We start from the raw sequence: 24,303 nt of genomic DNA, 5'->3' as shown, positions 1-24,303 counted from the left end.
TTCAGAATAAACTCCAGAACTCTCAGTATGACATAGTCTGGTCTCTGCCTACCTCACATCAGCAGTGCTTATTCACAATATCCTGGGCTCCATCATGCAGAACTATTTTATCTTCATCCCTCCTGTACCTTTGCCCAACTTGAGACAATAGTAAGAGATCTTTATCCTCATCCCTCCATGTTTTTGCTTTGATTCACACTGAAACCAAATATTTCCCTTGATTCACTATGTCCTTGCTTGTTCCCACCCAAAAAAATAAGTGGCTCTTTTTCTTGGAAACATGCTACCAGCCATCGGGCTTCACATTTGTGTGGTAATCCTTAAGAGAAAGGTCACTGTTCTCTTGCACCTGCAACACTTGGGAGGAGCAGCCCCTCTTTTCTCCCTCATCTTTTGTGGTCTATCCACCAAGACTGTTCCTTTCCCTGAGGAGGAAGCCAACCTGTGATTGGGCAGTAAGTCACAGGTGAGATGGGAGGTAAAAGACTCTATCATATCCTCCAATCAGCAGCTTCACCTAAGGTTTGGGCCCAGGCTTGCTATAAAAAAGCAGATAACTCCACCCTCTCTTAGGTAATTGATTCTCATTTCTATTAGGTAGACTCTGGACAGACCAAAAGTGATGTCCTACATCCTGTGTACCTGTGTCTGGAATGTTTTTCTTCTCCTTTTCATTAATCTGTCCTTTCAATTGATATTCACTGAATGCCTGCTGCATGCCGTTGTGCTAGATGCTGAAGATATAATGAAAGATTAGATCAACCCTGTCCCTGTTCTGATGGTGTTTGTAAGTCAAAGTGATTCTCTTGTAAAGTCTTTCTCCATTTCATTTCCATCCCATCCCTACTTCCTATAGCCAAGTGCATCTTTTAATCTTTGATGTTACTACAATTTTAGCCCATTTGTCATTTCCCAGGGGAAGTACACACACACACACACACACACACACACACACACACACACACACACACACACACACACACACACACACACACAGGCTTGCTTCCCTAAGCCACACCTGCCAGGAGAAGGATGATAATGCAACAGTAAGGAAAAGGCACTTTTGAATCAGAGATCACACACAGAAGAATTACTATGACTCCAATCCCTTAACTTTCCTTCCTCCCCCTTCAGGATCCCTGGAAGTTCACGTATTCTTTTGGGTGAATAGCAAAGTGCTTTCCTGGTAGGTCAAGGACTGATTTCTATTTTCTTCCTTGTGGCTATAGCCAGAGCTGCTGACTCTCTTGGACTCAGCTTTCGAGACCACAGGCCCTTGATTCTAACACTCACTGCAGCTCTGTAGCTCTGGTTGGGGTGGGAAGCAGGCACTTCTCTGGAGTTAAAGCTGTCTATTTAGCTCTTTGATGTAGCAGTGCTACAAGTTCAGTTTTCTTATGGGATTTTTTTAAAGAGTTTTGGAACAAGTTAACCTAGATCTAATTCAGAGAACATTTAATGGATCCATCTTTTTTTTTTTTTTTTTTTTTTTTTTTGCTCTTTAAGGTATATTATTATTATTTTGTATGTACTTGCTATGCGCCAAACTTATTTCCTCTCTTTTTCTTTATGAATTTTATTTTTCAGTTGAAAATATGGAATGCTTCTCAAATTTGTGTGTCATCCTTGCACAGGGGCCATGCTAATCTTCTCTGTATTGTACATGTGCTGCTGAGTGAGCATTAAACATACTTCTTCTTTAATACTTAGTGATCCTAACAAATCTACCCATTTTATGTGTGAGGGATCAAAGGCCCAGAAAAGAGCTTTGCTCAAAGACAAGTAATCCTCTCCCTGTCCCTCAGTCTTATTCCTAGGGTCCCAGGCTGGATTTTCAGCTCGGGCATTCAAGTTCTAAAGCAAAGAGGTTTGCTGGTGGCCTTTGGGGCTCTCTGAGGAGCCTTGTTGGCAAACATATTAGGTCTCACCTCTTCCTCAACACGGTTTGACTTATTCCACTGTACTGTCTTCATTTGTTGAGGGGCCTTTGATTGGCTGAACTGTGAAGAAGCACTCCATCCTTTTCATCTCTGGAGTCTTAGAGCCCAGCTCAGGGTCTGGCCGATTGTAATGAATTAACCTATTGGAAAATTATGAGGATGAGACATACTCTGGCTCTTTGCTGTAGTCTATGATAGCAATCTGATCCAAGTCCCTAAGGAAGTGTACCCGAGTAGACCTGTGAGTATCAAGGGATAAATAATCACCTTCCTAGTTCCCAAGCCTCTGACCTTACAGTGGAACCCCCTTGCCTGCTATGCATCAGAAATAGAACATAAATTATAATAGCTGCTATTTATGATATGGTGATTGTGTGCCTAATGCAACTGCAAACTAATTACATGTATTATCGCATTTAGTCTTAATACCCCTTAAGAAGGCATTGCATTTTTCTCATTTTATAGATGAGGACACTAAAGCGCAGGAAAACTAAGTAACCTGCTAATGTCACATTTCAAATGACAGAGCTAGGCTTTAAATCAAGGCACTATGAGTCCAGTACTTGAGTTTGTAAAAGAGAGATGACAAAACAATCTCTTCATGACATTTCAGAAAATGTCTTGAAAACCACATGGGACTTTGCTTTGTTTTAGCATTAACAAGACAGGGCAGTAGGACTGGAGCTGACCCAGTAGTGAGTCAGGAGTCCCAGATTCCCATCCTGACTCTGACAATTTGTATAGGCTTCTTGGACTGTAATGTCTTTATTTGTACAATGATAGATGGAGCTAGTTGGTATCTGATGTCATTTGTAAATATCTTCTTCCATTCTGTTGGTTGTCTTTTGGTTTTGTTGACTGTTTCTTTTGCTGTACAAACGATTTTTATCTTGATGAGGTCCCAATAGTTCATTTTTGCCCTTGCTTCCCTTGCCTTTGGCAATGTTTCTAGGAAGAAGTTGCTGCGGCTGAGGTCGAAGAGGTTGCTGCCTGTGTTCTCCTTTAGGATTTTGATGGACTCTTGTCTCACATTTAGATCTTTCAACCATTTGAGTCTATTTTTTGTGTGGTGTAAGGAAATGGTCCAGTTTCATTCTTCTGCATATGGTTGTCCAATTTTCCCAACACCATTTGTTGAAGAGACTGTCTTTTTTCCATTGGACATTCTTTCCTGCTTTGTCAAAGATTAGTTGACCATGGAGTTGAGGGTCCATTTCTGGGCTCTCTATTCTGTTCCACTGATCTATGTGTCTGTTTTTGTGCCAGGACCATACTGTCTTGATGATGACAGCTTTGTAATAGAGCTTAAGTCCGGAATTGTGATGCCACCAGCTTTGCTTCTCTTTTTCAACATTCCTCTAGCTATTCAGGTTTTTTTCTGGTCCCATACAAATTTTAGGATTATTTGTTCCATTTCCTTGAAAAAAGTGGATGGTATTTTGATAGGGATTGCTTTGAATGTGTAGATTGCTCTAGGTAGCATTGACATCTTCACAATATTTATTCTTCCAATCCATGAGCATGGAACGTTTTTCCATTTCTTTGTGTCTTCCTCAGTTTCTTTCAGGAGTATTTTATAGTTTTCTGAGTACAGATTCTTTGCCTCTTTCGTTAGATTTATTCCTAGGTATCTTATGGTTTTGGGTGCAATTGTAAACGGGATCAACTCCTTAATTTCTCTTTCTTCTGTGTTGGTGGTGGTGTAGAGGAATGCCACTGATTTCTGTGCATTGATTTTATATCCTGCCACTTGACTGAATTCCCATATGAGTTCTAGCAGTTTTGGGGTAGAGTCTTTTGGGTTTTCCACATAAAATGTAAAGAGTGAGAGTTTGACTTCCTCTTTGCCGATTTGGATGCCTTTTATTTCTTTTTGTTGTCTGATTGCTGTGGCTAGGACTTCTAATACTATGTTGAATAGCACTGGTGATAGTGGACATCCCTGCCACGTTCCTTTCCTTAGGGGGAAAGCTCTCAGTTTTTCCCCATTGAGAATGATATTTGCTGTAGGTTTTTCATAGATGGCTTTTATGATATTGAGGTATGTACCCTCTATGCACATACTCTGAAGAGTTTTGATCAAGAAAGGATGCTGTACTTTGTCAAATGCTTTTTCTGCATCTATTGGGAGGATCATATGGTTCTTGTTCTTTCTTTTACTAATGTATTGTATCATATTAGTTGATTTGCGGATGTTGAACCAACCTTGCAGCCCAGCGATAAATCCCACTTGGTCGTGGTGAGTAATCCTCACCGAGTTGGGTCCTACTGGCTAGTAATTTGGTGAGAATTTTTGCATCCATGTTCATCAAGGATATTGGTCTGTAATTCTCCTTTTGGATGGGGTCTTTGTCTGGTTTTGGATTCAAGGTAATGGTGGCCTCATAAAACGAGTTTGGAAGTTTTCCTCCGATTTCTATTTTTTGGAACATTTTCAGAAAATAGGTATTAATTCTTTAAATGTTTGGTAGAATTCCTCTGGGAAGCCATCTGGCTCTGGGGTTTTGTTTGTTGGGAGATTTTTGATTACTGCTTCAATTTCCTTAGTGGTTATAGGTCTGTTCAGGTTTTCTACTTCTTCCTGGTTCAGTTTTGGTAGTTTATATATCTCTAGGAATGCTTCCATTTCATCCAGATTATCTAATTTGCTGGCATAGATTTGCTCATAATATGTTCTTATAATTGTTTGTATTTCTTTGGTGTTGGTTGTGATCTCTCCTCTTTCATTCATGATTTTATTTATTTGGGTCCTTTCTCTTTTCTTTTGGTAAGTCTGGCCAAGGGTTTATCTTATTAATTCTTTCAAAGAACAAGCTCCTAGTTTCATTGATCTGTTCTACTGTTCTTTTGGTTTCTATTTCATTGATTTCTGCTCTGCTCTGATCTTTATTATTTCTCTTCTCCTGCTGGGTTTAGGCTTTATTTGCTGTTTTTTCTCTCGCTCCTTTAGGTGTAGGGTTAGGTTGTGTGTTTGAGACCTTTCTTGTTTCTTGAGAAAGGCTTGTATTGCTATATACTTTCCTCTTAGGACTGCCTTTGTTGCTTCCCAAAGATTTTGAACAGTTGTGTTTTCATTTTAATTTGTTTACATGAATTTTTTAAAATTCTTCTTTAATTTCCTGGTTAACCCATTCATTCTTTAGTAGGATGCTCTTTAGCCTTCATGTATTTGAGTTCTTTCTGACTTTCCTCTTGTGACTGAGTTTTAGTTTCCAGCACTGTGGTCTGAAAATATGCAGGGAATGATCCCAATCTTTTGGTACTGGTTGAGACCTGATTTGTGACTAAGGATGTGATCGATTCTGGAGAATGTTCCATGGGCACTAGAGAAGAATGTGTATTCTGTTGCTTTGGGATGGAATGTTCTGACTATACCTGTGAAGTCCATTTGGTCCAGTGTGTCATTTAAAGTCTTTATTTCCTTGTTGATCTTTTGCTTAGATGATCTGTCCATTTCAGTGAGGGGGGTATTAAAGTCCCCCCAGATTATTGTATTGTTGTTGATGTGTTTCTTTGCTTTTCTTATTAATTGGCTTATATAAATTGGCTGCTCCCATATTAGGGGCATAGATATTTACACTTGTTAGATCTTCTTGTTGGATAGACCCTTTAAGTAGGATATAGTGTCCTTCCTCATCTCTTATTACAGTCTTTCATTTAAAATCTAATTTGTCTGATATAAGGATTGCCACCCCAGCTTTCTTTTGGTGTCCATTAACATGGTAAATAGTTTTTCACCTCCTCACTTTCAATCTGGGGGTGTGTTTGGGTCTAAAATGAGTCTCTTGCAGACAGCATATCGATGGGTCTTGTTTTTTAACCAGTCTGATAGCCTGTGTCTTTTGATTGGGGCATTTAGCCCATTTACATTCAGGGTAACTATTGAAAGATATGAATTTAGTGCCGTTGTATTGCCTGTAAGGTGACTGTTACTGTATATTGTTTGTGTTCCTTTCTGGTCTATGTTGCTTTTAGGCTCTCTCTTTGCTTAGAGGACCTCTGTCAATATTTCTTGTAGGGCTGGTTTCGTGTTTGCAAATTCCTTTAGTTTTTGTTTGTCCTGGAAGCTTCTTATTTCTCCTTCTATTTTCAATGATAGCCTGGCTGGATATAGTATTCTTGGCTGCATATTTTTCTCATTTAGTGCTCTGTGTATATCATGCCAGTCCTTTCTGGCCTGCCAGGTCTCTGTGGATAGGTCTGTTGCCAATCTAATGTATCCACCATTGTAGTTTACATATCTCTTCTCCCGAGCTGCTTTCAGGATTTTCTCTTTGTCTCTGAGACTCGTAAGTTTTACTATTAGATGTTGGGGTGTTGACCTATTTTTATTGATTTTGAGAGGGGTTTTCTGTGCCTCCTGGATTTTGATGCCTGTTTCCTTCCCCAATTAGGGAAGTCTCTGCTATGATTTGCTCCAATATACCTTTTGGCCCTCTCTCTCTTTCTTCTTCTGCGATCCCAATTATTCTCATATTGTTTCATCTTATGGTATCACTTATCTCTTGAATTCTGCCCTCGTGATCCAGTAGTTGTTTATCTCTCTTTTTCTCAGCTTCTTTATTCTCCATCATTTGGTCTTCTATATGACTAATTCTCTCTTCTGCCTCCTTTATCCTAGCAGTTAGAGCCTCCATTTTTTATTGCACCTCATTAATAGCCTTTTTGATTTCAACTTCTTTAGATTTTAGTTCTTTTATTTCTCCAGAGAGGGTTACTCTAATATCTTCCATACCTTTTTCAAACCCAGCTAGTATTTTAAAAATCGTCATTCTGAACTCTGGTTCTGACATCTTACTAATGTCCATATTGAGTAGGTCCCTGGCAGTCGGTACTGCCTCTTATTCTTTTTGTTGAGGTGATTTTTTCCATCTTGTCATTTTGTCCAGAGGAGAATAGATGAATGAGAGAACAAAATGCTAACAGTGTAACAATGACCCCAGAAAAATATACACTAAACAAATCAGAAGAGACCTGAAACTGGGGGAAAGGAAAGGGAGAGAAAGAAGAAAGAAAAAAAAAGAAAAAAAAAAGAATATGATCAAATATGATCAGGCTGGTGCATATGTCAGTGCCACACATGAGATTTTGGGCGTATTTTGGTCTGTTAGAAGAAAGTGCCTCCCAAAATTTTAAAGAAAGAAAAACTTATATATGTACAAAAATAAGGGTAAATATGATGAAGGGATGGAATATGATGGTAAAGGATGAAAATTATAAAAGATTTTATAAAAGGAATTTATAAGAAGTTGGTTGAAAAAAGAAAGAAGAGGAATTTAAAAAAAAGGAGAGAATGTGATCAGGATGGTGACTAGAACAAAGCCATACCCTAGAGATGTAGGGTATATTTTGGTCTGTTAGAAGAAACTGTATCTTAAAATTTTAAAGAGAGAACAACTTATATATATACCAAAAATAAGGTTAACTACAATGAAGGGATAGAATATGACTCTAAAAATTAAAAATAAAAAAGATTTTTAAAAAAGGGATTGATAAGATATCGGTTGAAAAAGGGAAAAAGAAAAATTCAAAAAAAAAAAAAAAGAAAACGAAAAAGAGAATTAAAAAAATTAACTTTGAAAGACTAAAGAATCATGGGAAAAAAGCCATAAATTCTATGTGCTGTAGTCCCCTAGTGCTGGCGTTCTGCCATTCTCATTGATTGGTAAACTTCGTCTTGGATGGCTGTTCTTGGTGATCTTCTGGGGCAAGGGTCTGTTGCAGTGGTTCTCAAATGTCTTTGTCGGAGGCGGAATTGCCCCGCCCTTGCCGGGGGCTAGGCTAAGTAATCTGCTCGGGTTTGCTCTCGGGAGCTTTTGTTCCCTGCAAGCTTTCTGTACAGCTTTGGAAGATGAGAGTGAAAATGGTGGCCTCCCAATCTCCACCCCTGAGCACTCAAGGCCCCACTCCTCAGTGAGCCCCCAGAGAAAAGCAGTCAATCACTCCCATCTCCCCGGTATCCGGCCGCACTCCGTGCTCACCTGGCCTGTGACTGAGTGTTTCTATCTCTGGCACATGACCCCATGTGGAGTCTCCAAACCCAGCAGATCCCTGCAGTGCACTCCTGTGCCGCTCCTCCCGGGGGAGGAAGGGGAGTCTCCCTGGATCTGCAGCTTGTTGCGTCCCTGCCAGAAGAGCAGTGGCCCAACTGTGCTGCAGATCACGGTTTATGGCAACCCCGAGCTGAAAGCCCACTCCTCTGCTCCGTCTCTGCAGCTGGCTTCCCCGCTCTGATACTTGGGAGCTCTGCCACACTCAGGCACCCCCAGTCTTCCTGTGACCCCCAAGGGTCCCGAGACCACACTGTCCCAGCGAGGGTTCCACCCCCCACTTAGCCACTGGAGCGACATCCCTCAGCAGAGTAGACTTCTAAAAGTTCTGATTTTGTGCTCTGCTCTCTATCACTTGCCAGTAGCAGCTGAAGGAGGCCCCCTCCCCCGCTGTCTATATTCCCAAATATTGCCTTGGATTCACTTCTCTGCACATCCTACCTTTCAGAAAGTGGTCTCTTTTCTGTTCAGAGAGTTGCTGCTATTCTTTCCTTTGATCTCCTGTTGAGTTTGTAGATGTTCAGAATGGTTTGATCCCTATCTAGCTGAATTCCTGGGACCAGACGAAATTTAGGTCTCCTACTCCTCCACCATCTTGCTCCTCCCCTGTTATACTCTTTCTTTATTCTCTTGTCCTCTTATGGTTTCTCCTTCTTGTCCTTTTAAAAATTTCTTTCCACAGACCCATACCTCTAAAACAAATAATACATTATATGTAAAAAAAAAAAAAAAAAAAAAAAGAAGAACAAGATAGCAGGAAGGGAAAAATGAAGGGGGGGAAATCGGAGGGGGAGACGAACCATGAGAGACTATGGACTCTGAGAAACAAACAGAGTTCTAAAAGGGAGGGGTGTGGGGGGATTGTTTAGCCTGGTGATGGGTATTAAAGAGGACACGTACTGAATGGAGCACTGGGTGTTATACGCAAACAATGAATCATGGAACACTACATCAAAGACTAATGATGTAATGTATGGTGATTAACATAACAAAATAAAAAAAAACTTTCTTTCCAATACTAATGTATATCCTCCCTATATCCAGAAAGGATTTACTCATGTACATAGACTACCGAAAGAGCAATTCATTCCAGATATACACCCATTAGAAATAAGTACACTTATCCACCAAAATAATTATATACAAATGTTTGCATTAGCTTTATTCATAATACTCTCAAGCTAGAAACAACTCATATACCCATCAACAGAAACATAGATGAAACAAAAATTGTGATATATTTATATAATGAAATAGTACACAGGAATATAAGGGAAAAACTACTGATAAGCACAATAACAAGATGGATTTCAAAGACATTATATTAAATAAGAGAAGCCAGACACAGAAAATTGTGCACTCTATGATTCTATTTATATAAAGTTCAAGGATGGTCAAAAATAATGTAACAGAAGTCAGATGATGGAGTTGGGATTGAGAGCTTTGATTGGGAAGGGATGCAAGCATATGATAGTATGAAAATATTTGATATCTTGTTCTGGGTGGTGGTTATAAGGGTGTGTCAATACGCAAACATGCATAAGCCTGTGTACTTTTTAAGTACATAAATTATACATATGTTTAAAACAATTCTTTAAAAGAGCAGTAGAAAAGCTGGAACTATGCCAATGGAAAGAAAAATTAACATACCCCCAAAACCTAGGCTAATAGAATTGCTATCATTGAATACCAAATTTAATTCTGAGATAGCAGCCAATGAAGAAAAAAATTAATCACTTGTCACTCATTTTTTTAAAATAAAAAGAAAATCATCAGGAGAAAGAGATTTTAGAAGTGACATTTTCCCGGTAAAATTAACTTATCATGTAGTCTTTTAAATGAAAGACATTGGACAATATAATGGACAAAATCTCTGAGAGTAACTCAGCAGAAATATTGAAATATCTTAATATGCCCATTTTTTCTACCAGGCTTTCATAAAGATGACATTTATGATGAAATGTAATGAAAAGATTTTCTTAGAGGAGAAGCTAATGAGTTCCAGGTGATCATGACTTACCTAACAGCCCAGAGACAGGACTTTGACCAACATGTCTCACTGTGACATGTACAGAAACCACCTGGGGATCTTGTTAAAATTTGATGAAGATTCAGCAAGTTAGGTTTAGGGTTGAGATTCTGTGTTTTTAGCAAATCCCTGGGTGATGCAGTTGTTGTTGGAACAAGGACCACACTTTGAGTAACAAGGGCTTAGACCACTCAGGAGGTGTGAACTCAACATTCGTATTATTTGTATTGGGGATGTTTGCTAAAAATCAGATTTCTGGGCTCCCTCTCCATAGGAGGTGGCACCAAAGATGCTTTTTCTTCTTTAATAAATCTCAAGAAGATTATGGCATACACTAAGATTGTATAGCCACAGACTTAGACAAATAGACTTGTGGCAGGTCCCTTACAGTTTTCCAGTAATTATAATTGTTGTATCTGGTTTCACATATCAGGAGAAAGGAAGAGAAAGGAAAAGAATGCATTTTCAATATCTTATATACATCAGTCACTTAATGGATGTGCAATTAACCTTAGTTAGTTTAATCCTAATGAATATCCTATGAGGTGGGAATTATTTTCAATATTTTAGAGTTAAAAATAATAATTGATCATTATTCAGCATCTACTATGTCCTAGACATTGTAATAAATGCTTTAAAAGTACCATCTCAAAGAGCAGCACAATGAAATAGGTTCTGTTGGTTCATCTCCATTTTATAGCTCAAATAATGACACCCCTCTGACTTTCTAGAACTCAGGCCTCCATCCCTGCATGTAGGGCTTCTCTCAATTGACATCTTATAGGAAGGCCAGGTTACAACCCAGATATTTTTTACTTATTTATTTATTTTGCTTCAACTATAACAATTTCATCAATTGGCACATTTTATTTTCCTTTCATTTTGCTGTTATTACTCCATTCTTCAATTATTTTGCTCTGAGGAGTACCACTGAAAAGACTTAGAGTATTAGATTATAATTGTTAACATCTGTATAGTATTTTACAGTTTATATATAGATTGTGTACAAAATATTTTAGCTGATTTGATTCTCCAAACTACATGTATCCTTATCTTATGAATGAAGAAAACAAGTACCAGGAAAATAGAATTAATTATCTGTATTTCAGATGTCGAACTTCTCACTCCGAATCTGTGAGCTACCCCTAGGTTGGTCAGCCAAGGGAAGAGAGAGAAGAATGTGGAAAGTGGGAAAAGCAATCGCTTGGGAATCAGCAGTACTGCATTTTGGTCCTGGCCCTGCCAATAGCTGGATGCAACCTTGAGCAGTCTGGTTTCTCTCTTTGAGCCATACCTTATTCAATCTTAAAGCAAGGGATTATAGTAGACTTGATATTTTTAAATAGGGTTGGCTCATTTTTATCAAAACTTTTTCTTTAAAAGAAATATTACAATGGACTACTAAATCATAAAGCAAATCCTACAGTAGACAGTTAAATACTGAACACTGAGAACCCATCACTTTCCAATTTAGGGCAGGGCAAGAATTGCACCTGTTTTGTTCACTAAGTTCCTAGATCATTGTCTAATACATAGTAGGTACTCATTAAATACTTTTGAATGAACAAACCTCCTTTAGGGATTCCTTGGAGCTCCCTGGGGCACAGTATAAAGACCGTTGGATCAACAGGTGTCAAGCTTCTTTGTGGTCCTAAGAGGCCACATTTCTTAGAAACTAAAACTTTTCATAAGAGTTCAGACAAAAAGTAGATATTTCTCTGAATATCTCTTCTATATAGGGACCTCAGGTGTTTCCAGGTAAAGTCATTTCCACAAAGACAGAATTCTGCAGTACTATTTTTCACATTATGGTGTATGATATGCTTAAGGACTGGGCAATTTGTTCTATATTCTTTCTCAAGAGAATACCAACCGAATAAGACAAAAATTGGATTTACTTAGTGACTTCTCTTTTATTTTTTTTCTTTGCTGTGAATGCTGTGGACAAATCTTTTCCCCTCCAACTCTTCCAGAAAATTCTTGGGTCCTCATAGAAACTAGTTTTACTTGTATGTTGTCTACATATCTAACTATGACACAACTGATAAATTTATTCTTCTATTTTTAGATTTTTAAAGAAGTTTTATAATGAAAAACTTCAAAAATACAAAAGAGTGGGATGAATTACTAGCACAATATTTAGAATTATTTAGAATCATTTAGAATTATGAATACAATGCATTCTCATACACTCTTAGAGTCTACATTGCCAGGAGTTTGTCTCATTTACTTTACCTACCCCCATTTTCCTTCATGAAGAATTTCAAAGCAGATTCAGACACCATATCATTTCAGTCCTACTTTGGCATACTGTCAAGATTTTCCTTTCTTTTATTTTGGGCAAGAAGAAAATTTAAACTTTGGGAAGGAGAGTGCACATAACTCACTTTCACTTATATTTTAAATGGACTCAGTTATATAACTGGATAAATTGATGAGTGATTGCTTACATTCATTGAAATACTTATGTATACATATATAATATATTATACCTATATGCATATATATTACACATATAATATATAATACATAATAAATATGTATAGCTTAGTATTGTGTAGAAGTCACTATCTATATTTCCTTATTTAATCACTATAACTATTTCTAAGGTAGAACTACTTCTCTATTTTATAGATGAGAGAACAGAGACTAGAAAATAAGTGGATGTGGGCTTGACCTCAGAGCCTATGCTGTGCACAGCCTGCCATATTGCAGCTGAGATTTAGTTTTGGCTTAGGATGCACAGCTTTCTTCTCCTTTCCTTTAGAGTTGCAGCAAGTGCTACAAGGACCCTAGATATTATCTGAGGCCATAGGGTTTAGCCCTGGATCATCATTAGAATGACCCCATGTCCAGGTGTTTTCTCAGACCCATCAATTAAATCAGGATTTCTTAAGGAAGGTACCAATTCTGGAATTTTTAGAAGCATCCCAGGTAATAGCAAGGATGGAGAAACTTTGATATATCCTAGGAAAAACTCTCTCTATTGAGATGAGGAGTTTAAGGCCCACTGAGATATAAAGGATTTCTTCAATATTTTATAGTTCATTCCTGGTAGATCTGAGCCTAGTCCAGGTATAGGGAAGTGAGGTGTTCTCCTTTGGGGTCCATTATTTTGTTGCATGGACAAGATGTACGGATAATATTTGTAATGCAATTTTTGAGAACACACCCTTTATCTACTTTCAGAGACTTAATTTTTCAGTTTACTATGACCCCTAAATCATTGTTCGTCAGGCTGTTTATTTTGTTCCCTGCCATATGTCCATCCCATACCTAGCCCTTTGTCCTGATGATCATGATAGTTAGAAACCTCATGTGCTTTAGAATTTTGTCACATAATGCTTGATTATGTGAGATTAGCTTATTTTTGATTAGGGATGCATTAATGGAATCTTTTGTTTAGTTTCTGAATCTACATGTTAAGAGAAACATGGTTAAGATAGAGATCATCTGGAACAGTGTTGCTCAAAATGCTGGTTGCTACACATTAGCAGGTTATGAAATACATTTGTGAGTCATTACCAGCATCTGAAAAAAAAAATAGACTAGACTAGAATAGAAAATGTGAGAATTCATTGCAGATAATAATTGAGGGGTGTGTATGTGTGTGTGTGTGTGTGTGTGTGCATCTGCATACACACATACTAGTCCATAATGTGAATGCATTTGTTTTTCATAAAATGATGATGTAAGAAGTTTGAGAACCATTGTTCTAGAAGATGTGACTGAGAAGTATAGGATCTTGAAGGCGTCTTACATAAGAAATGGTATAACAAAGTGAAAACATTGGTCCTTTCTCTTAAAATCAGTACTTATTCTCATCTGTCTTCCTTGTATCTTGTGCTCTCTCGTCTCTTATCTTCTTATGCAGAAAGTGCACACACACACATTTACACACACATGTATATATAGTTATGGCTAAATAGAAACAGTTCAAAAATTATATGAGAGTTGACTTTCAATATTTGGTGATACAGCATTATGTGCAAAATAATTATATTTCTTTCTAAGTAACCCCAGAAGGCAGAACTGAGAGTTTAGGAGACCAGTGTGAATAAATGAAAATCATGGGACACTAGATTTTGGTGCATGTGACCATATTTATAACTTTTGCTGACAAATGTTGTGCCTAATAAGAGAATGACTTCCTGTCTTGTGTAAAAGTATCTCAAGATAATCATTTGTCAATGATGTTATGTTGGGTTGAAGCTTTGGAGCTACAGCTAAGTTGTATTCCAGTTTTCTGGGGTCTATAATCAAACATTATTTGTAAAGAGACAGAGATAAGAAAGAGTATTGCACATTCATAAGATGATTAGATTCAACTGATTCTGTGTGTCCGATTGTGGATTGTGAGGTGTAGGTGCTGTATAATCAAGTAAGGAGGTGCCCATGTAAGAACTTCTAAAGCCAATATAAAAATGCTTGATTTTATACTGAGGTCAGTGGCATATACCATTAGAGTTTTAAGTCTGAGCAATGGTCTGTTCAGATTCGTATTTGGTGTTTGTTTTGGAGAAGGATGGGTTAGGTGGTGGTTGTCATGATCCAAAAGAACTGGATGACAGTCTTTAATGATGAGTAATATATAAACAGGTTCAAGGGCTATCTTTAGGGTTTAACTGGAAATGGAGAGCAGTGAAGAACAAAACATACATATGGAGTCATAGGTAAGGGCCCAGGCTCTGAAGTCAGAGAAAAGTGCATCCTTCCAGAGTCACAGAAAAGTCAGAACATTCCACATCCTTGCACTACTTCTGAGTTTTGTGCCTGTAGACAAGTGAAGACTCTGAAACTTCATCTATAAAATATGTATAATGGCACTTACTTCATATAATTAATATAAGCATTTAATAAAGGAAGGCATGTAAGTTCTTGACAGCAATTTTTTCTAAAGATTTTATTTTTTAGAGCAGTTTTAGGTTTATAACAAAATCAAGAGGAAGGTACAGAGATTTTCTATATACTCCCTTCCCCCACACATGCAAAGCCTCCTTCATGATCAATATCACTCAGCAGAGAAGTACATTTTTTACTGAGGATGAACCTACATTGACACAGCATAACCTCCCAGAGTCCACAGTTCACCTAAGGGTTTACTCTTGGTGTTGTAGATTCAATGAACTTTAATGAATGTATAATGGCATATATCCATCATTGTAATATCATACAACGTATTTTCACTGTCTCAAAAATCCTCTGTGCTCTGCCTTTTCTTCTCTCCTACCACCATCCCTGGCAACCACTGATTGTTTTTAAAAATTAATTTATTTGGAGAGAGAGAAAGAGCACTCAGTGTGGAAGGGCAGAAGGAGAGGGAGAGCGAGTCTCAAGCAGACTCCATGCTGAGCATGTAGCTGTACCTGGGGCTCCATCTCAGGACCCTGAGATCACAACCTGAGCAGAAACAAGGAGATGGATGCTTAACCAACTGTGCCACACAGGCACCCAACCACTCATATACTAATTGTCTCCATAGTTTTAACTTTTTAAGCATATTACGGAGTTGGAATCATACAGTATCAAGCCTTCTCACATTGGCTTCTTACACCTAGTAATATGCATTTAAGGTTCCTCCATGTCTTCTCATGGTTTGGTAGCTTATTACTTTTTAACACTGAATAATATTTAATTGTCTGGATGTACCACAGTTTGTTATCCATTCACCTTCTGAAGGACATCTAGGTTGACAAGAGCGATTTTTAATATTGTGGAGTAGAAATTGTATAAAATTTTCTTTCCACTTTGTGGGCTCAATCATTCTTAGAAAAACCTCCCATCATTATTTTAAAGATTTATTTATTTATTTGAGAGAGAGAGAGAGAGAAAGCATGATCAGGGGCAGAGGGAGAGTGAGTGAGAGAGAAGCAGACTCCCTGCTGAGCATGGAGCCCCACACAGGGCTTGATCTTAAGACCCCAAGATCATGACCTGAGCTGAAATCAAGAGTTAGATGCTTAACCAAATGAGCCACCCAGGCACCCCCCCATCATTTTTATAATATTCTAAATTACAAGATAGGGGCATAATAAAAGAAGTGAGCCATAGTGTCTGGAGAGGACACAATCATACAAGTAGATTCCTTTAAGAATGCTGTCTTAACAAGGTTTGACTTTTTCTAGGTGTGCCAAGCACAATGCAAAAATCGAATACAGAAATCAATTAGTATGCCAGCTATTTGAATTTATTCCACTGTTTGACTTTATTTCTTGCTGTGACACAAAGATTTAAATCCCAAATGTTAAGAAAAACTAATTCTAAACTTTTTAAAAATGAGAAGCAAAGCATTTATTTAACTTGAACTCACAACAAAAACTGTTCCAAATCCTTCATTTGGAAACAGGATTTTCTTCCCTGTTGTTCTCTAAACCAAAGGCATAAATAAGTGAAACAAAATATAGGTTCCTCCAACTGCTATTCGGTAAAAACTACAAATAGATTCTTAATTATAGTGTAGGTTCATAGACAGTGACCCAAAGGAAAAAGAAAAAAAAAAAAAAGATTGATAGATTTATTATTTGTTTAACCCATTCTTTTGGTAGAAATTGGTCTTCTCTCTCTTTTTAAGATTTTACTTATTTATTTGAGAGAGAGAGATAGAGCAAGCAGGGGGGAAGGTACAGAGGGAGAGGGAGAAGCAGATGCCCCACTGCACAGAGAGCCCTATGTGGAGCTCCATCCCAGGACCCTGAGATCATGACCTGAGCCAAAGGCAGATGCTTAACAGACTGGGCCACCCAGGTGCCCCTGACCTTCTCTTTCAATATTCATCATCTTTGTGTCATCCAGTGATCTGGTAAGAATTCACAAGTCTACATCTGCATAGAGGAAAAGTGTGGTAAGAACACCTTAAATTCTGGTCTTCCTCTTGCATCTCCACTGGCATGGTCTCCCCCCCCTTTTTAAAAGATTTTATTTATTCATTTGACAGAGAGAGAGAGAGAGCACAAGCAGGGGTGGGGGGTGGCAGAGGGAGAGGGAGAAGCAGGCTCCCTACTGATCAGGGAGCCTGATGTGGGGCTCAATCCCAGGATCCTGGAATTGTGATCTGAGCCAAAGGCAGACGCTTAACCTACTGAGCCACCCAGGCACATCTGGCATGGTCCTAATTATCTGTTTCTGAACTATTCCATATCTTTGAACTGGTCTTTGTGTTCTCAGATTCTTACTCTTGCAACCATCTTCCATATTAATGAAAGGTCCTTTTAAGAAGCAAGTCTTCTCTGATCACTCTCCAAGTTAGTGTTCTTCATGGAGAACCAGATATTGGTGGGGGAGTGGTGGTGAAGGTGGCCATATTACCTAGGACAATCACCAAACCCTTTGAATCTAACCCTAGTCCACAACCCTCACTTCACAGTCTTCCCCAAGAAGATCATGCTCTATCTACCCACACCATGGGCCATCATGAGTCAGCTATAAATAGGATCCTTCTCTGAAATGTCCTTATCTCCCTTTCTTAACTGAGAAAACCCTCACTCATTTCCAAGACCCAGCATCAATGTGTCATTTTCTGGATTAGATCAATTATATTTCCTTATTAATAAAGTACTCCATAAACAAAGGTACAGTAAACTTAAGAGAACCTTTAATGTATTATATTATAAATCATAAAAATATGTAATTGCTTATAAAAATTTATAGCTTATTTGTATAGGCAAGACATCTATTCATTCTATAGGTAGATTCTGGGTGTGTGTTTATGCTTAGCTGGATCCCTTATAATGTCTCTCAGGACACCCCCATCTCCACCTGTAGTCCTGTGTCGGAAACTGACATACACTCATTGGCAACAGCAGAGTATTGGGCCCATTCAAATTGCTGCCTGTCTTTTCTAAATAGATCTTAGCTTATTGCACAGATATGCTGGAGCTAGACTGTATCTGCCTATTTCAGGGGCCGATTGTGCACATCTATTCCCAATTCTCCTTTGGTGACATCACATTGTAGTTCAACATAAAGCATGGTGGAAGTATTTATACCATGGAAATGGGCAAACACTACACATCATGCTTTTTCTCCTAGAAACTTGGTTGCTAAACTTTTGTCAGAATTGCAGTGCTCATATGTCACTTCCTGATCTCTCAAATTAATGCCTCCCATTACATGCTGTCATAACCATGCTCCTCTCCTTTGTAGTACTTACCTGAATTGTAAATTGATGTTCATTTCCACTGGGAAGATTAATTGAGATTGTATATATTAAATACTGATTATAGGTCTTCGAACAACCTATTGAAATTATTAGGTTTAATTATTATTATGTAATTATCCGATAAGGTTATTTTCCCCTCCACAAGACTGTAAGTTCCATGAAAACAGGACAACATTTGTTTTCTATCCTCAGGATCTAGCATAGTACCTGGTCCATGGTAGATGAGCAATTACATTGTGATAAATGATTAAATGAAATCCCCTCCCCCCCTTTTTTTTTTTTTTTTTGCTGCTAACAACAGCCCTCTGATCTACCATACACTTAACCCCCTTTGTGTTTGCTTCTCAGAGTAAGAGGGTTTGGATTTTGCATATTTCTTGTGTAGGGGGTGTGGATGAGTGTCCTACTTATGATTCTGTCACATTGGTCATGAGCATTTGTGTCTGTCCCTGTCTTTCAGTGAATTATTAATATGAGGACAGGTTTCCTGAGACACTAAGTAACTCTAAAAAATATTTAGTGAGGAGGAACAACAAATGTATCTTGGGGATTCGTGTCTAGAAAATAGACTTAATTAGGTACTTAACCATTCACTATTATCCTCTCCCTTCTAGGTAATAATGTGGCTTTGATTTGGTTACTATGGCTGTCCCCAAGATGTCCTTGTTTTAAGAAAATTCATTTTTTTTTCCAATTGTCAGTTCTGAGGATGTTACAAAGAGATAGTTATGAAGTATTTTTAGCCTTCTTTTTTCTCAGTTGATTCATTAGTGGGAATGTAGCTAAAATGTGGCTTCGTTAAATCTTTTCATTGATGGGAGTATATTCACATAAAAAAATCTGGAGTTCCAATGCTGACTTTCATCCATGACAGGCATCCAGGGCTTCCTGCTTACAAGTTGGATCTTGCATCTTTAATAAGAACATCAGGGTGCTTAGCAGTTAGGGCTGCATAGTCAAGGCAGCATGTATGGATTTAAATATCAATCCAGGGAAAATGAAATTGTTTTGTTTTTCAGTGCTTTGTTTTGCAAACAGGTGATTTGGAACGTCTCATATCTTACAGCATCAGAAATCCAGTGTGCAAGTTTGCATAATTCTGGTGGCTACCCATGACATTGTATTTTTAGCATAAATGTATTGCTAACATGAGAGGTCCCTTGGGATTCTGGAAAGGGTATTTGGCTGGCGGTCAGGAGACCTGTGCCCTCAGTCTGTTCCTGGCATTAATAATGATGATAATACAAATAGTTCATACCCCTTGGGTTCTTATTTGTGCCAGACAAGATTTTAAGAGATTTATAACTATGGGGAAGTTGAGAGATCGAAGCACTAACTCACATGGTAATTCAGATACGCATACAGAATGTAATTCTTTTATTTGTTGTATGTTCTTTCTAGTCTTCCTGCTAAATCCCATGTACTGGTGTCTAGAAAAGAAACCAAACATTTAGTCCAATCTAAATTTAGTCACAATGAACACTTTTAACCTAATGCTGTCCAAAATGGTAACCACCATCCACATATTCCTATTTGAGCACAAATTTTGGCTAGTTCAGATTGACATAAAAATTGTATAAAATATGCATCGGATTTTAATACTTTGAGAAAAAGAATGTAAATCCATTTCATAATTTTCATACTGATTGCATGTTGAAGTATGTTAGATAGTTGGATTAAAAGACAGTGTTCAAAATAATTTAATTGTTTGTTTTTACTTTAATTTGATGTAGCTACTGAAAAGTTTAAAACTACCTATGTGTCCACTATTAATGTATTCTCCAGGCAGAGGAACAGCATATGTTAAAAATCTGAATCCTAAATGACTTGGTGCTTTTGAAGAAATGGAAGGCAGCACAGTATCTTGGAGCACAGTGAATAATTCAAATATTGTATAAAAGGCGTGGAGTGGGATAAAAGTAAAGAGGAAGTGAAGGGTCATATCATGCAGAAACTTGTAGTCTCTGGTAAGGAGCTTGAATTATTCTAAAAACAATGAGAAACTGTTGAAGGGTTTAGGCAGCAGAGGTAGGGTATGATGTATGTTTGACATCACTTCTCTAAATTCCCATTTCCCTGTCTTTAAAATAGGTATCATGATACTAATGTCTTCAAAATATTGTTAAATAAGATAACGCATGGGTAATCACTCTGGAAGCTGTACAGTGCTATAGAGATATAAACTAATCTCATCACTATGACTACTGCTCAGAAATCTTCAATGATTCTCTGACGTCAATGGCATAAGGTGTGTTTTAAAGTCGTTCATCTGTTAGCCCCATCTGACCAACAAAAACATATTTCTTATGTCCTGTCCCAATATAACACCTCCAGTCTTCTTCCCATTGCACCTCTGCTCTTACACCTGGCCTTTGCTCATGATGGACAGTGGTTCACTTGGAATGCCCTCACCACTTGTCTCCACCTATCCTAATCCAATTCATATCTGCACTTTTATTAGTCAGGATTTTTTTGGTTACAAGGAACAGAAACACCTCAAATTGGCTTGAACTGTGAAAGGAATTTGTGAATGATATAAATGAAAATTCCATGAGGACATCTAGTTCCTTCAGGAATGAATGGGTCTGAGAACTCATGAAAGCTTGCCTGGAATCTATATTTTGGGTCTCTATCTCTAAGTTTCTCCCATAATTTGTCAAGATGATCATTTGGAGCTCCACTTCATCCTACCAACTTAGTAACTTCAGTAGAAAGAGCATTTTTCTTTCTAGTATATTCTAGTAAGAGCCTCTTGTTTCATTCCATTGCCCTAAATATATTAAACACCCTGAACAAACCTATGTAATACTTATTGGCCAAACCCTAGGCCAGAGCCCACACATGGATTGATGGTACCAAGTGGGGTTAGTCCCAATTCAAACCAAATGGATAAAGTATGGCTGAAGACAGTTCCCAGAAGAAAAAGAATTAGGAAATGGACACTGGACAGGCAAAATGGAAAAAAAAAAAAAAAAAACTCACCCCGATATCCACCATAACGATATGGCTCATGTCCCATGTCCTCCATGAGGCCTGCCTCTATGACTTCAGGCAATAATTATCTTTTTCATTCCTGACTTTTCTTCATACTTGGTTTCTGGAGCGTACATTTTTGGCTCTTGATATTCCATTCTGCACTTTATTACAACTATAAAATTTTTATTGCTTGATTAGACCTTGGTGGTAAGCTCATCCTGGAAATGTGAAAGCCCAGAAGGAAAAATAATAAATTTTGGATTATTTTGAAAATATTTCTTAAGGACTTTTAGGTTATATCTGGGAGGGAAAGGATACAAAAATTCTTTAAAAAACGCTTAGCATTATTCCCAGAAATGTTCCTCTATTTTTCTCAACCTTAAAAATTCTAAATATGTCAATGATGACAATTTTATGAACAAACTAAGTAATGCATGGTGTTATTTTAAATATCTAACCAACTGTGTCTTTTGATCTGTAAAGAATGAATTTCTCCTTTCAGTGCATATATCTATGTGTCTGTATATATGTGTGTGTGTGTATATTTATTTAATTCCTTTGTTTCCCTTTGTCTTGACTTTCCAACTTTTTTTTTTTTTAACACTCCTTTGGGTCTAAATGTGCTTGAGTCTGCTTGTCTGTTGTTCCTATTATATTCTTGTTTGTGTGTTACAGTTGTCTCCGAGTTGAGACGTGTCTACATAAGGGCAATTGAGTATCTGTATTTGTTGTGGGTCTAGGAGCTGCTCTGTGCCTAAATATGTCTGTTTTTTCCCGAGCTTTATTGAGATATAATTGACAAATAACATTGTGTAAGCTCAAGATATACAATGTGATGGTTTGATACATGTTTATATTAGGAAATGTTTCCCACAGTAAGGTTAGTTAACACATCCTTCACCTCACATAATTAGCATTTTATTGTCATTTTTATGGTGAGAACATTAAAGGTATACTCTCATAGCAGCTTTTGAGTATACAATACAGTATTGTTAACTATAGTCACCATGTTGTACATTAGATCCTTGGAATTTATTCATCTTATAACTAAAAATTTGTACCCTTTGACTAACATCTCCCCATTTCCCTTACCCCTATGTCCCTGACAGCCACCAAACTACTCTGTTCCTATGAGTTCAGTGTTTTCCTGCACATATAGTTATATCATGCAGTATTTGTTTTCTTTGTCTGATTTATTTCACTTAGCATAATGTCCTCAAAGTCCATCCATGAGGTAAATGGCAGGATTTCTCTTTTATGACTGAGTAATATTCCACTCTAACAATATATGTCTGTGTGTGTGTGTGAGAGAGAGAGATATGTATATATTACATTTTCTTTGCCCATTCATCTGTTGATGTACTTGGGTTGTGTCTATGTCTTGACTATTATGAATATTACTGTAATAAACATGGGAGTGCAGATATCTCTTTGCAATAGTGACCTCATCTCTTTCAGATATACACCCATAAGTGGGATTGCTGGATTATATTAAACTTGTCCAACTTCTGATTTCACAGATAAGAAAAGAATAATAAGACCTTTTAAATTGGACACACCTGGGTGTTAACATTTGCTCTAACATTGAATAATTCTGAGTATTCCAGTCGCATCTTTACCCTCTACACCTTGATGTTCTCATTTTTAAAATATAGCAGATAAGACCTGTTTTATATGGTGGTCATAAAAATTAAATGAAGTAAAACATGTAAAGCACCAAGAACAATTCCTACCATATAGTAATCCATTTATTTTTTTATTCTCTATACTATATATTTCCTTGAGAGTTTACTGGGCAACTGGGTATTATTCTAGGTAATATGGATGCACAGATGAATAGCATAAAAACCTCATGAAGCTCACTTTATAGTGATAAATTGACCAATGAATGATACTTCTCTTCATCACACACCTTTTCCAACACCCCATGGTTTATTAGTAGCATTCCTAGGACTAGAACCTGACATGAGGCCCCAGTTGTGCTAAATTCCAGACAAATGCTCGAATCACTGAAATTTCCTATTTTATACTGACAAATACAAGTCAGTATTTTTTTTAATTAAGTTTCTTGAAGGGTAGCATCATCATTTGGGGGAGGAGAGAGGCTTAGAGTTATAGAGAAAAATCAGCTGAGTGGAAAGGGCCATACCAGGATTTAGAGCACCCACACTCTAACCCTGCTCCTCTGCTCCCAGCAAACTGTGAAAGCCTTTTCTCATTAGGCTCTGCCATTCCAGACCTCTATTTGCCTCAGTTTTAAATGAGGGTTTTGGATTAGATGCATGTGAATCTAACACTGATGTTTCTAATTACAAAAGATTTCCTTCAGTATCCATGAGTTCACTCATGTATTCCCTTATTTAATAGTTACTGAATTGCCTCTTTATGCAGTGTAAGTTGATAGACATTAGGAATAGCAAAGAGGATAAAATATATGACTCCAACATCCTTAGAGAGTACATTTTAATTAAGGAGGTTAACAAGTATGCAATGAATGATAACATAATGTGAAGAAAGCTACAGTATAGGTGTGAAGAAAGGGCTGTTGTGCTGAAAGTGAGAATGGGCTTATCTCCATTTGTAGGGATGGTGGCGAGAGTCTTGACCCAGGAGATGCCATTCAACTGTGACACATGATGGGTACTGATGGATACAATCTGGACAGGTAAGGAATTGAGGAAGGAAAGGCCAGGTAAAAACAAATTTGAAAGTCTATATTACTTTATAACAATGACTAGTAGTTTGGTTTGGTCAGGTAATATTGTACTTTAAGAGGAGTGACCAACATCATTAGAGATGTAAGGTGGAGTCTTATTGCAGAATATATAGACTATCAGATTTAGGAATTTGAACTTCATCTACTAGGTAATGGTTAAGTGTTGAAATATTTTTTTGGTAGAGAAGTAACATGATTAATTTATTTTGGAAAAAAAAATAGAATTCTAGTGGTAAAGTTGTAGAGGAATTGGATGGCAGTGAAGTGGAAGTTCAATTAGGAAGCAATAAAGATTCCAAGTAGGGCAATGAGAATTGAAATGAGGAAGTAGATTAGAGACACAATTAAGAAAAAAAAAATGATAAGCTTTAGTAACCAATTGGGAATAGGAGCAGTGGACAGGAGAAGCTGGAGATTAATGTTATGTCTCACTT

At 37.5% G+C, this 24,303-nt stretch overlaps 1 long non-coding RNA gene and 1 other non-coding gene across 2 annotated transcripts in view; one reads left to right on the top strand and one right to left on the bottom strand.

Moving 5' to 3' along the window:
• The window catches only part of LOC118538538 (uncharacterized), a 405,254-nt gene that overhangs the window by 349,885 nt on the left and 31,066 nt on the right, over positions 1–24,303 (top strand). Inside the window, exon 4 of the long non-coding RNA XR_013446283.1 lies at positions 23,738–23,818. This is a non-coding gene — a long non-coding RNA (uncharacterized LOC118538538). The remainder of the gene's footprint in view (positions 1–23,737; positions 23,819–24,303) is intronic.
• Positions 1,590–1,694, bottom strand: LOC118538540 (U6 spliceosomal RNA). Its single transcript, XR_004918666.1, has one exon. It is a non-coding gene; the product is annotated as a U6 spliceosomal RNA (small nuclear RNA).

Source organism: Halichoerus grypus, chromosome 3, assembly GCF_964656455.1.
Source record: "Halichoerus grypus chromosome 3, mHalGry1.hap1.1, whole genome shotgun sequence".
NCBI lineage: Eukaryota > Metazoa > Chordata > Mammalia > Carnivora > Phocidae > Halichoerus > Halichoerus grypus.
The sequence above is the reverse complement of the archived record's forward strand: the minus strand, read 5'-3'. Positions and strand labels throughout refer to the sequence as shown.